The 13,517-nt window shown below is 39.7% G+C and overlaps 1 protein-coding gene across 2 annotated transcripts in view; it reads left to right on the forward strand.

Moving 5' to 3' along the window:
- Positions 1–13,517, forward strand: part of HTR4 (5-hydroxytryptamine receptor 4) — a 224,046-nt gene that overhangs the window by 82,925 nt on the left and 127,604 nt on the right. The window lies entirely within an intron of this gene.

Consider the following 13,517-nt stretch of genomic DNA (forward strand, 5'->3'; position numbering starts at 1 on the left):
CACACACACATATATATATACATACATATATATACACATACATATATATATGTATACACACACACAGAGAATCAAAGTTACTAAGCATAGTTTGGGGACTATAAATCAGACACCAGGTAGAGTCATGTAATTGGAAAGGGCATAGCGCTAGTTGGCCAAACTTCTCTTTTCCATCTAGTTCTGGCTCTGCCACTACCTGCATGGCTTTAAGCAAATCCTTTTCTTGCTTTGAGCCTCAGTTTTTCCATCAGTAAAATGAGGAGTTTATACAAGATGAAATCTAAAGCCTCTTCGAGTATCACCCTTCACTGAACCTATTTCTGTAGATTATGAGTTGACATTTGAAAAGAAAAGAAGGTGTTAGTTTAATAGGCACAAAATGTTTTATATGCTGTTATAAGATTTAATTCAAATAACTATTAGATGTAAAGCATTTGAAAGAGCTTTTGAATACTGCTTGTCTCCACTAAAAGTTGAGTAAGATGGGGTGAAAAGCTTTAAAATAAATTACAGGTAAAATTAGATAACAGAAGTCACATAACTAGAAATCAAAGATCAAATGTAAATGTTAAAAGTGCTGCATTTTGCACTAGGTAATGCAAATTCTACCATCAAGCTGGCGCTGAGTTTGGAAGCTTCTGGATTCTCGCATTGTCAGTTCCAGGGCTACAAGCCTCCCTGGGGAGTTAAAGAAGCAGCCAAAAAATGACAGAGCAGTTTCCCAGGGAACAGTGGCTCCCCTGAAATGCCTTGCAAAGTGTTCGTCACCCTCAAGGTCTTTGTGTTCTCTTGGTGAGGAATGGGTGACTGGTAGGTGCTACTGGAGGCTTTGGATCTCTCCTTTTCAACATAAAACTGATGATGATGGTGGTGGTGGCTGTATTCATGAGTACTCAGTATATGCCAGAGCCTGTGATAACTGCTTCACAGATCTTGTCCCTAGGCCTCAGTTTCCTCATATAAAATGTGGATAATAATAATTTTTACCTCATTCTTTCCTATAATGAAAAATAATTGAGTGCTTTATCAGCACCAGTCACCAAAGGAGGCTCTGTATTAGGCTCATTTCAAAAGGGCTGCTTGGAAGATGAAAAGAGATAATGAAAATAGACAGCCCAATCCTGAGCATTGCCAGTACTTGGAGGCTTGTATTCTTATTTTATATATAGTGAACATCATCGTCCCCATTGTAGAACTGAGGCTCACAGAACCCAAGTGACCTGCTGCGGTAGGCAGAATTCTAAGTTGCCCTGCAGAATTTCCTCCTCCCTGATGTACACACAGGAGTCCTTTAGCGGTACAAACTGTGAAGCACTTGACTTCTGACTGAAAGGTTGGAGGTTCAAATGCGCCCAGAGGTGCCTTGGAAGGAAGGCCTGACAATCTTCCGAATGGTCACAGCCATGAAATCCCTACGAAGCGCAGTTCTACTCTGCACACATGAGTTCACCATAAGTTGTAATCAACTTGGTGGCAACTGGTTTTTGATTTAGTGTACATAAACCTCCCAGTTATTCGATCAAACATTAATCTAGGTACTGCTGTGAAGGGATTTTGCAGATGTAATTGAAATTCCGAATCAGTTGACCTTACAATGGGTAGGTTATCCAGGTGGGCCTGATCTAATTGCCTGAGCCCTTTAAATCTAGGTCTAGAGGTTGCAGATGGAGCCCTGATAGCACAATGGCTAAGTGCTTGGCCGCTAGCTGAAAGGTTGGCAGTTCAAACCCACCCAGTGGCCTCATGGGAGAAAGACCTGGCCATCTGCTCCTCTAAAGATTATAGCCTAGAAAACTCTACGGGCCAGTTCTACTCTGTCACATGAGGTATCTGTGAGTCGAAATTGACTGAACAGCACCGAACAACAACAACAGGGAAGTCAGAGATTTGAAACATGAGAGGGATTTGATATGAGGGGGAATTCTACTGCTAGCCTTAAAGGTGGAGGGGCCGTGTGTAAAAGGAATGCAGGCCACTGCCTCTAGTAACTGAGAATGGCGCCCAGCTGACATTCAGCAAAAGAATGAAGGCTCAATCCTACAGTGGCAAGGAACTGAATTATGCCAACAACCCCATGAAATGGAAAGAGGACCCTGAGCTCCTGGTCAGATAAGCGGTAAACCTTGATTCCTGCGTTTGAGACCTGAGCAGAGAACCTATCCATCCTATGCCCAGACTTCTGACTTATGAAATTGTGAGCTAATTAATGGGTGTTATTTTAAGCCACTAAATTTGTAGTGATCTGCTATGCAGCTTTAGAAAAATAATACACTTACCTTGGGGCATATGGCTAACTAGTGCAGAGCCAGGGTTTGAACCTAGGCTGGCTGACTCCAAAGCTTTGCTCTGAATTTCTTACACTGGGCAATTAAGCAAATCCAAATTTTATATTAGGTGAGAAATATGTTCAGATATCTTAAATTGCTAAGTGCAAGTATAAAATGTACCTAGATGTTGTGATGAACTTGGAATAAACCCTGAGAGCTGTGAGAAAAATAAGTTGCCTGAAAAGACAATAATTTATTAGAATGAATTTGAAAAAGGAGGAAGTCTGGCCATGCCCCCAAGCTTAACTGAAAGGCGGAATGGTGACATATAAGCACAAAGTGGATTTCTCTAGTTGCCAAATTAACTGGGCCGGAAATGACGGCTATGAGTGAGTTGAAGAAATTCTCCTGTAAGGAAAGAACGCCTGGAACTTGGACAAATAGAACTTGGTGTGCAGGAACCAGAAGACCGTACATTGCCATGGCATCTGCAGTGTTTGGAAGGGCGACTGATTTCCAAAGCCTCGCACAAAGAGCAGAGATAGGCAGAGGGACTCAGTGACTCTTCTATGGAGCGGTCATGAGTTGGGCTTGATGTAAGGGTGCCCTTGTAAGGGCCCTTCCCCATAAGGCCTAGACTGTAGCTATAAATAATAATAGTACATCTCAAGGGATTACTATTACCAGCTACTTCTAGAAGCACTTTACATGAATGTCCTCATTTAATCCTCAATCTTAAGAGGCAGGCACTGTGATTATCTTTTACAGATGAGAATCCTGAGGCACAGAAAGACTGAACAACTTGGCCCAGGCAAATCTGAAGCGTTGACTCAGGGACTGGAACCCAGGCAGTTAGCCTCCAAAGGCTGTGCTCTTGGCTGCTATACCCTTCTGCCTGGCAGGAAAAGAGCTTCAGAAATGCTAAAGTTCCAGGCAAAGGCGTTATTATATTATTGTTAACGAGGGAGATACATTTATGGCCAACCTAGAATGTTAAATCAAAGTATGCATGCTATATCATTGCTTATATAAGAAGGAAAGAGACACACAGGGAAAATAATGTTATATATGCATATATATAGTGAGCAGAAAAAAACACTAACAGTAGGTACCTCTGGAGCGGGCTGGTGTTGGATGTTTGGTAGTGGTAAAGGTGAAGTTCAGGTTTGTTTGAAATATTTCTATTATTTTCCTAGAGTGTTTACAATTTATTATAAAATAATTCAAACTAGCAAAACAGCCCATGATATAATGAAACAAATCCCCATGTACCCATCATTCAGTTTACCCCTCTCTGTTTGTATCTCCTGTCTTCTTCCACAGAGGTGATTGCCACCCGCCTCCACCCCAGAATTTGGTGTCTGTCATATCTTCATACTTTTAGTATATAAGTATGTATTCCAAAATAATATTTAATATTTTACATGTTTTTAACTTTACATAAATGACATCACACTGTATGTATTATTTCACAACATGCTTTTATTTCTCAGCATTATGTGTGCAATTTATCAGTATTGATATGTGCTCATCTAGTTTAATCTTTTCACTCCTGTGTAATAGTTCACTTAATGCCTATAGTTTGATTTTTGTTGTTTTCCTGTTGTGAGCGTTTAGATAATTTCCAGTGTTTTGCAATTACAGAAAAATTCTTCTTCTTCCAGAAGTAATCATGTCACTGTGGGTACATGTGTGACTTTCTCTAGGTTTTGCACATAGGAGTGTGTTGTAGGATCATATTCATCTTTACTAGGTAGTACCCAAATCCTCTCCAATGTGTTGGCACTCATACCAGCAGTTCAGAAGAAGCCCCATTGTTTCAGATCTATACATAGTCATGCCAGACTTGTTAATTATTGCTAATCTAATTATGTTAACAATAAGAATGGGTTCATGTTTTGCCTATGTAATTAAAGAAAGAAAAAAAAGTGGGGGAGAGAGGTGAAAGAGAGATTGGGAGAGAGGAGAAAAAAGAAATCAGGCACAGGAATAGTAAGGAATGTAGTTGATGAAACTGGTATGTAACTGTGGGCATTGAATAGGGCCAAATCTGGAGCCACAGGAAGACTGACTCAAGGTTTAGACTTTTATGTAATTGACCATAGGAGTCTGTGCATGGTGCAAACAGTTAAGTACTTAGCTGTTAACCTAATGGTTGGTGGTTTGAGTCCACCCAGAGGTGCCTTAAAAGAAAGACTCGGTGATCTACTTCTGAAAGATCGGCCATTGAAAACCCTATGAAGCACAATTCTGCTCTGACACACATGGGGTCACTATGAGTTGGAGTCCAGTTGGTAGCTACTGGTGGTGATGGTGGTGATGGTAACTGACCATGGGCTGCTTATCTCTCCTTCTACTAAAGACGATACTAGTCTCAAAATTGGAGGTTGAGACGATGCTGTAGTGGATCCAGGTTAGGGCGAAGAGACAGGTAGAGGCAGGAAACCAGAGAAGAGGTGCATCTAAATACTCTTTTCTTGATTGGACCATTGAGCCATAGTTCAAGCAGCCAGATAGCCATTGTCATCTACAGAAGATATGGCACATTTCCTAGGGTGTTTGGTGGTTGACTCTCATGTGGACATACCCATTAGTTATCCTATAATGCTTGCTTCCTCTTATGATATTATAATCAGCTCCATTATGAGGACATTTCAGCAGCAAAAAGCAGAGAAAACTATTTTATGTCGCATGGTGATTTATGAAAATTAAAATGAATTCTGCGATGAGTGGAAACTTGACTTATGTAGAATGTCAAAGATAAATGATTTCCCTGAGAACATAAAAAGAGCCATATGTTACAGGACACATGGTTCCTCAAGCCCAATATTTCAGCATCAGCCCTGGCAATGGGAATACGTTGGCAATGATGTGGCTCCCCATGATGTCAACTATGAACAATTAGGAAGTCTTGTGGTTTCTGGCACACACCCATGCACAGTGCTTTTCTGTGTACCTTGTAAGTAGACCCACTTAGATAAGTTAATGAAGTTCATCTTCTTGAATCTGAGTTTCCTTACCTGAAAATATCAGTTATAATAATAATAATCCTCACCTCTCTGAATTATGTGCTTTAAACAGGAATAACCAGGAAAGCTTTTGAAAACTGAAGGCTCAATTTTGATGCTAATTTTTAAAATCTGTCATTGTGTATGTGTGTGTGTGTGTGTGTGTTCACTTTTGGTGCGTATTTGCTCATTTCTCAGATATTTTCAGCTGTTTCATCTATTGCTGATTAGTCTGACTGGGTGTTCATGGGCTTGGGTAAATAACAGTGCATTTTGCTCACCTAACCATTTGCTGTCCTATCTGTAGCTGATTAGGTAGCCTGCTAGTTAGGTTCAGCTTTTTATTAAAAAAAAAAATGGTAGTACCACTAATCTTGCTATAGAGGTTTCCCCCAGTGGAAATTCCTCACCTTGCTTTCTGCCTTATTTCTCTGATCATCACATTTTGCCAGGGGGATAGGTAATGGGAATGACTGTCTTGTTGGGAAGAAGACCATGATACAGTAATAATGATCGCCCATGTTTTTGTTTGTTTTAGCTAGTAAAATCCACCCCACAGCTTGGCCATTTTGCTGGTTTGAGAACTAGTTATTGCTCTTTAAATGTCTGGCCATACTCAGTGAAGGATTCCACAATAACTAGTTCTGTTTATTTCAGTTCGGTAGGGGGCCTATGTAGAAACTTAGAAGTATGGCCCTCCTTTGAGTTCCTTTAACCTATTGGATAAAAGGAATAGCTTCTATGATCTGGGGTTCTCTAACCTTTGCTTGTCCCCTCTAGTGTTGGAGAGCTCACTACACTGTGAGATTTGCAGGGCAGCTCTGGTGATCAGGGCAGGGATGAAGAGGAGCAGGCTGAAATGCCAGGATGCCCTAACCTGGAACCATGATGTCCACCACTGCTCACTCTGTAGCGTGCGATGTTCATTATGTTGCTCACTGTTCTTCCCTCCTTCAGGGCACATTGTAAGTTTGAACTTCCTGGTCTCCTGATAGTTGGGTAGGGCCATGTGGGTAGTTCTGGCCAATGAATTGTTGAATGAAAGTGATAGGAGTCATTCCAGGCTGGAGCCATTTATTTCCAGTTTGTGACACCCCACCCCCACTTCGCACCCCTCAGAGTTCTCTTTCCCTGTAGCATGGCAGCCGGCAGCATTTAGGATGGTAGCTGCTCCGTTAGTCTAGGTCTCTGAGTCAGTGTGATCCTCCCTGACACCCACAATGGACAAGCACAGTGAGTGAAAAAATAAACACCCTTGTTGTTTTAAATGACTAAGGGTTGGGGGTTGTTTGATACCAGAGTATAATTAGCACATTCTGACTGATACGCTGATGACTGAGAACACATTCTCAGAAAGTCTCTCAATATAGCATTTCATATAGTTAATACAAGTGGATTGAAGTTGTAATATGAGAAAAGTATTTGTCATTCTCTCTCAGTTTGAGCTGAATTCTGCCTTACAGTATTTTCCCTCACTGGTCCCGGTCACACTCTTTAGAGCTATATAGACTCCTTCAGAGTCCCTGGGTGGTGCAAACTGTTAAGTGCTTGGCTACTAAATGAAAGGTTGGAGGTTCAAGTCCACCCAGAGGTGTCTTCGAAGAAAGGCCTGGCCATCTATTTCTGAAAAATTAGCCATTGAAAACCTTATGGAGTACAGTTCTCCTCTGATAGACATGGGGTCAGCATGCATTGGAATCGACTCAACAGCAACTGTTTAGACTTCCTTAGCCACATGACAGTATTCAGAGATTGGAGTTAGCTACCCCAGCAGTTTTGAGCCCTTTGGTCTCTAGGCAAAACCCCCATTTCTTCAGCTGCTCTGCTTGTGATGCCAGGACTAATTCTAAAGTCTTTTTTCATCTGGTTAGCTCTGTTCAGAAATTTTCAAGTATCTCTGGATAATCATTATCTAGGACAATTCTCAGGGTATCCCTAGAGCACCTTTAGCATTCATGGTATCTTTAAGATCCCACGCACTGCCCAGGGTGTGTCATGTTCTAAGGTAAGGACATGAAGGGGATGAGGGACAGTGGAAAAGTGTTAAGATCCATGGTTTGAATGTCCTGATAGAATCAAATAATTGTTGGAGTTTCAAGTGCTAAAAGATTGAGTTTTAAAGACAGGAAGTGATGGTTGGAAAGTGGGATATTTGAAATTGGGGCTGTCAGGAGTTACAAGAGTCGGTACTGGTAAGTTCAAGACTTTAATGCTGTAGTGAGTAACTGAGGAAGTATGGAGGACAATCTCCCTGGAGGAGAGCAGGCTAAGGAACTTGTAATTCTCAAAGGAGTTGTCAGAACATTTTTTAGAAGGTAATCTGTATTCCAGATTATCTATTTTTAACTTTTAGCTTATCTCCATTAATGATGTCACTTCTTATTAAATTTTCTCTAATATTTTGAAACATCCATCCTAGTATATCATAGGAACTAAGAGCTCAGGTTCTGGAGTCAAGAAGACCTAGGTTCGAAAACTGAACCTTCTACTTACTAGCTATGTGACTTTGGGCATGTCAGTTCAGGTCTCTGAGCTACAGTTTCTCTATCTGTAAATTGGGTATAGTAGTAACACCTATGTCCATAGACAGATTGTGATGATAAAATGAGTTAATGCATGAAAAGCAGCACTCTTCCCGGCATGTAGTAGCACTCATAAAATGATAATAATTATTTTTATCTCATTATTATTATAGCAGAGAAGCCAGAGAGGCCTGATGGATTAGAAAGCTGACACAGTCAACTCTAGGGGATACCCTTATTACATTTGTACATATTTTCAAGCTAACCACAAAATTACGTTTTAGATCTGTCAGCAATGTTTAGCACATGGAAGGATTTCTACCCCATACATTATTCTGATAAGGAACTCCCTGACCGCCCTCCTCCACACACAAAAATGCCACAAATCTGATTTATAAACATTGTCAAATTAGATATTCATAAGATAATGAAATACAGCTTTCTATGGAAGATATGTATTGCAACTGTTAAAATTCCCCAGGGCTGTGAATGAGAGAAGCTTGAATCTGGAGCGGATCTTCCTAATTTTCTTGTTAGGGAAGTAGTGTACCGTCTCTGCTGCTAATTTATTATTTCCAGCCTTTGTCATTCATCGATCTTCTTTAACTGCATATGTCCAGCATTGATAAATCAAGTACACATCAATGCATTCAGATGCAGTTGATCAATACAATGCATTCAACAACAACAAAAAAAGTCACACTCTTTGAAAATCAATATACTTTTCTAGACCAGTGATGCTCAATCGTGTCAGATCAACTACTACCCTTCCCTTTGTTAAAACAAGTATTTTGTAATGTCTCTTTACTGAAATGATATTCCATGAATAATAGAACCGATCTATATACAATTTCAAAATGTATCAGCATAATGCCTTAACTGGAATATAAAGAAGCAGTAAAAGGAAAGTAATTTATGATAAGATAATACATATTTCAATATATAAATGCTAAGGCTAGTCAACAGTAGAAAGTATAATAAAGTAGTTATATATGTGCCCTTGTACGTTAAATAACCATGAATGTAACAACTACCAACAAAGTCTAATAGAGGTATGTTGTGTTGGCATCTCCGGTACCATGAGTGGCATTGCTGTTGGTGACATGTAGTGAATACTTGTGTTAAGCAAAACAAAAGCATAATCTTCCCTCTATTTAGTCTATATAAATTATCATGCAAGAAAACACTTTGTATTTATATGTAAAAGGAGTTGGGTTCTAGGTTAGGTAATTATAAACAAATTTTTCACTTACACAAATGGCAGGTAGGGCATTCTCAAATCATGGAAAATGTGGAATTTTTTAATTTTTATTTTTATAAAGGATTGTTTCTCGTATTGTAACTTATTGCCCCTCTTCTGCTGAATACCTGTAGTGCTTCCCACTCGTAATTACAACCCAATGCCCACCGAATATCTCAAGGAGCCTCTTGGAGGTGGTATTACCTTCACTGAGAACTATGTTCTAGGTAGGTTGACTGGAGTACATACAAGGAAAACATTTTTAAATTACTAAGGGCATCTTCCAAAAAAAAAAAAAATCTACTGTTGTCCCTCTCCCCTTTATACTCCAGACATATCAATGCAAATATGATCATGTCACCTCCAATGCCAACGTACTTAAAACTAATGTGTGACTCCCCACGGAATTGGTAATAAAGACTTCAATACTTAGCACACCCTCCAAACCCCTCCACATCTGACCCTTGTTGGCCTCATCTGATACCATGCTTCCCCTCACTCTCCGCATTCCAGTTATGATGGTCTTCTTTGAGTTTCTGAAATAAGTTATGTCTTTCTCACTGTTGCACCTCCCCCCCCCCCCACCTCCAGGCCTTTCCTGCCTTTCTCCTGCTGATTCCTATTCCCCTTTCAAATCTCAACTCATGTGTCACTTCCTCAAGAAAGTGTTTCCTGATCTGCCATCAGGGTCATTGCCACTGTATGCACCTCCTTTCACAGCTGTGATTTTACTCATATGTGTGTGACTGCAGTATTAGATTCATGTCCGTGTTCTCCAGTAGCCTCTGAACTCCATGAGGGAAGGAACCACACCTACTTTCTCATCTCAGTGCCTGAAATAGAATAGATTCTCAATTATTGTGTTGAGTATATATACAGATGATTGAGCGGATGAAGGAGTGGTTGAATGGATATACAAACAAACATAGGCTTACAGCTAAGCTGACATTCCTTGGCCAAACCTCTTTTTTGGTCAATGAGTTTGTTTGTTTTCTGATTGGAGGAGAGCTTACACTCAGCTGCTTAAAGAAATCAGTGCTCTCACATATGACCTATTGGACAAGAACAAAAAGTTAACCTTCTAGTGTGAAGAGAGAAGGGTTGAGTGTGTGCCAGGAGTGTAAGAAAAGTTGGAATTCGCAGAAGAGGGAGCAGCCCCTCCATATTTTTTAGTTGAATAAGTAATACATAACTATATTCTTGTAGTTTAAAATTCCAATAATATCCCAAATGAAAAAGTCTCCCATCACTGGCCCCTAAGTATTTATGACTAAAAATTGGGTGTGCATTGTTACAGACACAATCTGTGAACTTGCATATCTATCTATTTGAATTTACATATCTATTCATCACCAAACCCATTGTTGTCATGGTGACCCCATGTGTTATAGTGTAGAACTGCTCCATAGGGTTTTCTTGGCTGTAATCTTTACAGAAGTTGATCCCTATGCATTTCATCCAAGGTGCTGGTGGCTGGGTTCAGACTTTAGGTTCGTAGTCTAGTGCAAATCATTTGCACCATCCAGGGATATATATGTTGTTGTTGGGTGCCATTGAGTTGATTTTTGACTCCTAGCAATCCCATATGACAGAATACAACTGTCCCATAGGGTTTTCTAGGCTGTAACTTTTATGGGAGCAGATCACCAGGTCTTTCTTCTGTGGAGCCAGATTTGAACTGCCAGCCTTGCAGTTAGGAGATGAACACTTAACTATTGTGCCACTAGGGCTCCTTCCAGGGATACACACACACACACACACACACACACACACACACACACACCCCTCTTTTCCTCTGATTTTTCTTCAAATTCCCATGCTATTATATTATTGGTCTACGTCTCTCCTTTATTTAATCATGTGTCTTGGAGGTACTTTTTTATTGGCAATATGCATAGACCCTTCTCATTTTGAAAATAAAAGATTTCAGACATAACCAAAGGTACTGAAAAAAAATATAAAGAACGCTTCACCTGTGTGCTCACAACCCAGCTTAAGATATGAAATATTACAAATACAGTTGAAACCACTTCTTGATCAAATAGCTCCCCTCTCCGTGACCCCACCCCACAGCTACTCTCCTGTCTTCCTTGTTTATCACCCAGTGCATGGCTTTATACTTTTATCAGATATATATAGATCTCTTCTCATTCTTTTTAATATCTGCATAGTATTTAAGGCTATCAAAGTGCCATGATTTAATCAATCACTCCCAGATCAATGAATGTTTATACTATTTCCAAGTGTTCATTCTTACAATGTAGTAAAACATATCCTTCTACATGTATCTTTGTACATGTAAGCAAATGTTCGTGTGTTTCTATAGAATATATATATATGGGAAAATGTGCATTCAAAATTTCAAGATTCTGCCAAATTACCATCCAAAAGGCTTTGCCACTGTATCCTCCTGCACCTTGTCCTGAGAGTGCCCCTTTCAGCACATCCTTACCAACTCGAAAGATTATCAATTTAGTTTTTTTTGCCAAACCGAAGGGCGAAAGTATCTCATTATTTTAAGTTACATTTTCCCTAACTACTTGTAAATATGTGCATCTTTAAGTAAGTTCATTGGCCATTTGTAAAAAGGACATTTGTTATTCTACATGAGCAGGGAAGATACATTGTCTGACTTAGGTTTCAGAGATATAACTCTGGCTTTTGTGTAGATAATAGGCCATTAAGGGCCAAGGATTGAACGCAAGAGTTTATTGCAAGAGACTTAGTTAGAGATTATGTGGCTTGGACTAATTTTAGTGGTGTCACTAATGAGAAGTGGTCAGATTCGGAATGAAGTTGAGAACTTCAAAACATCTACAAAAGGAAAAAATTTGTAAAAAGAATTAAAGTTACTCTTTTATAGCAGCTTGGGGTGGATAGGCAAAAACTGAGAGAGAGTTATTCCTTTAAACTCTGCAGCTTTCAGTTTCATTTGCAATTAAAAACTTAAAATTAAGTGTACCAATTAGTAAGTTTAATAATTGATTAGAAGAACAATGCTTGCAGGTTTAATAGACTTATTAAGGCAATTTTATAAACAAAATCAGATATACGCGACATAGTTTAAAGGTTTTTTTTTTTTTTTTTTTGCTGTAGGAAAGTAATACGTTTGATATGCGAAATTGGGAAAAGTAGAAAAGCATAAAGAAGTAAAGTTTTTCTAGAATGCCACCATATAGAGATAGTTATGTTGGAAGTATATAATTTCAATATCGGGTTATGTGTAATATAATGTTATTGTTGTTGTTAGGTGCCCTCGAGTCAGTTCCGACTCACAGTGACCCCATGTACAACAGAACGAAACACTGCCCGGTCCTGCGCCATCCTCACAATCCTTGTTATGCTTGAGCCCATTGTTGCAGCCACTGTGTCAGTCCATCTCGTTGAGGGTCTTCCTCTTTTTCGCTGACCCTCTACTTTACCAAGCATGCTGTCCTTCTTCAGGGACTGGTCCCTCCTGAAAACATGTCCAAAGTATTTGAGACGAAGTCTCGCCATCCTTGCTTCTAAGGGGCATTCTGGCTGTACTTCTTCCAAGACAGATTTGTTCGTTCTTTTGGCAGTCCACCACAATTCAAAGACATCTATTCTTCTTTATTCTTTATGCTTCCATGTCTTCCTTATTCGTCGTCCAGCTTTCACATACATATAAGACAATCGAAAACACCATGGCTTGGGTCAGGTGCACCTTAGTCTTCAAGGCAACATCTTTGCTTTTCAACACTTTAAAGAGGTCTTTTGCAGCAGATTTGCCCGATGCAATGCGTCATTTCATTTTTTGACTGCTGCTTCCATGGGTGTTGTTTGTGGATCCAAGAAAAATGAAATCCTTGACAACTTCTATCTTTTCTCTGTTTATCATGATGTTGTTTATTGGTCCAGTTGTGAGGATTTTTGTTTTCTTTATGTTGGGGTGTAATCCATACTGAAAGCTGTGGTCTTTGATCTTCATCAGTAAGGGCTTCAAGTCCTCTTCACTTTCAGCAAGCAAAGTTGTGTCATCTGCATATCACAAGTTGTTAATGAGTCTTCCTCCAATCCCGATGCCCCATTCTTCTTCGTATAGTCCAGCTTCTCAGATTATTTGTTCAACATACAGATTGAATAGGTATGGTGAAAGGATACAACCCTGATGCACACCTTTCCTGACTTTAAACCATGCAGTATCCCCTTGTTCTGTTCGAACAACTGCCTCTTGATCTAGGTTCCTTATGAGCACAATTAAGTGTTCTGGAATTCCCATTCTTTGAAATGTTTTCCATAATTTGTTATGATCCACACAGTCTAATGCCTTTGCATAGTCAATAAAACACAGGTAAACATCTTTCTGGTATTCTCTGCTTTCAGCCAGGATCCATCTGACATCAGCAATGATATCCCTGGTTCCACGTCCTCTTCTGAATCTGGCTTGAATTTCTGGCAGTTCCCTGTCAGTATACTGCTGCAGCTGCTTTTGAATGATCTTTAGCAAAATTTTACT

The sequence above is a fragment of the Trichechus manatus genome, unplaced genomic scaffold, assembly GCF_000243295.1.
Source record: "Trichechus manatus latirostris isolate Lorelei unplaced genomic scaffold, TriManLat1.0 scaffold00130, whole genome shotgun sequence".
Classification (NCBI taxonomy): domain Eukaryota; kingdom Metazoa; phylum Chordata; class Mammalia; order Sirenia; family Trichechidae; genus Trichechus; species Trichechus manatus.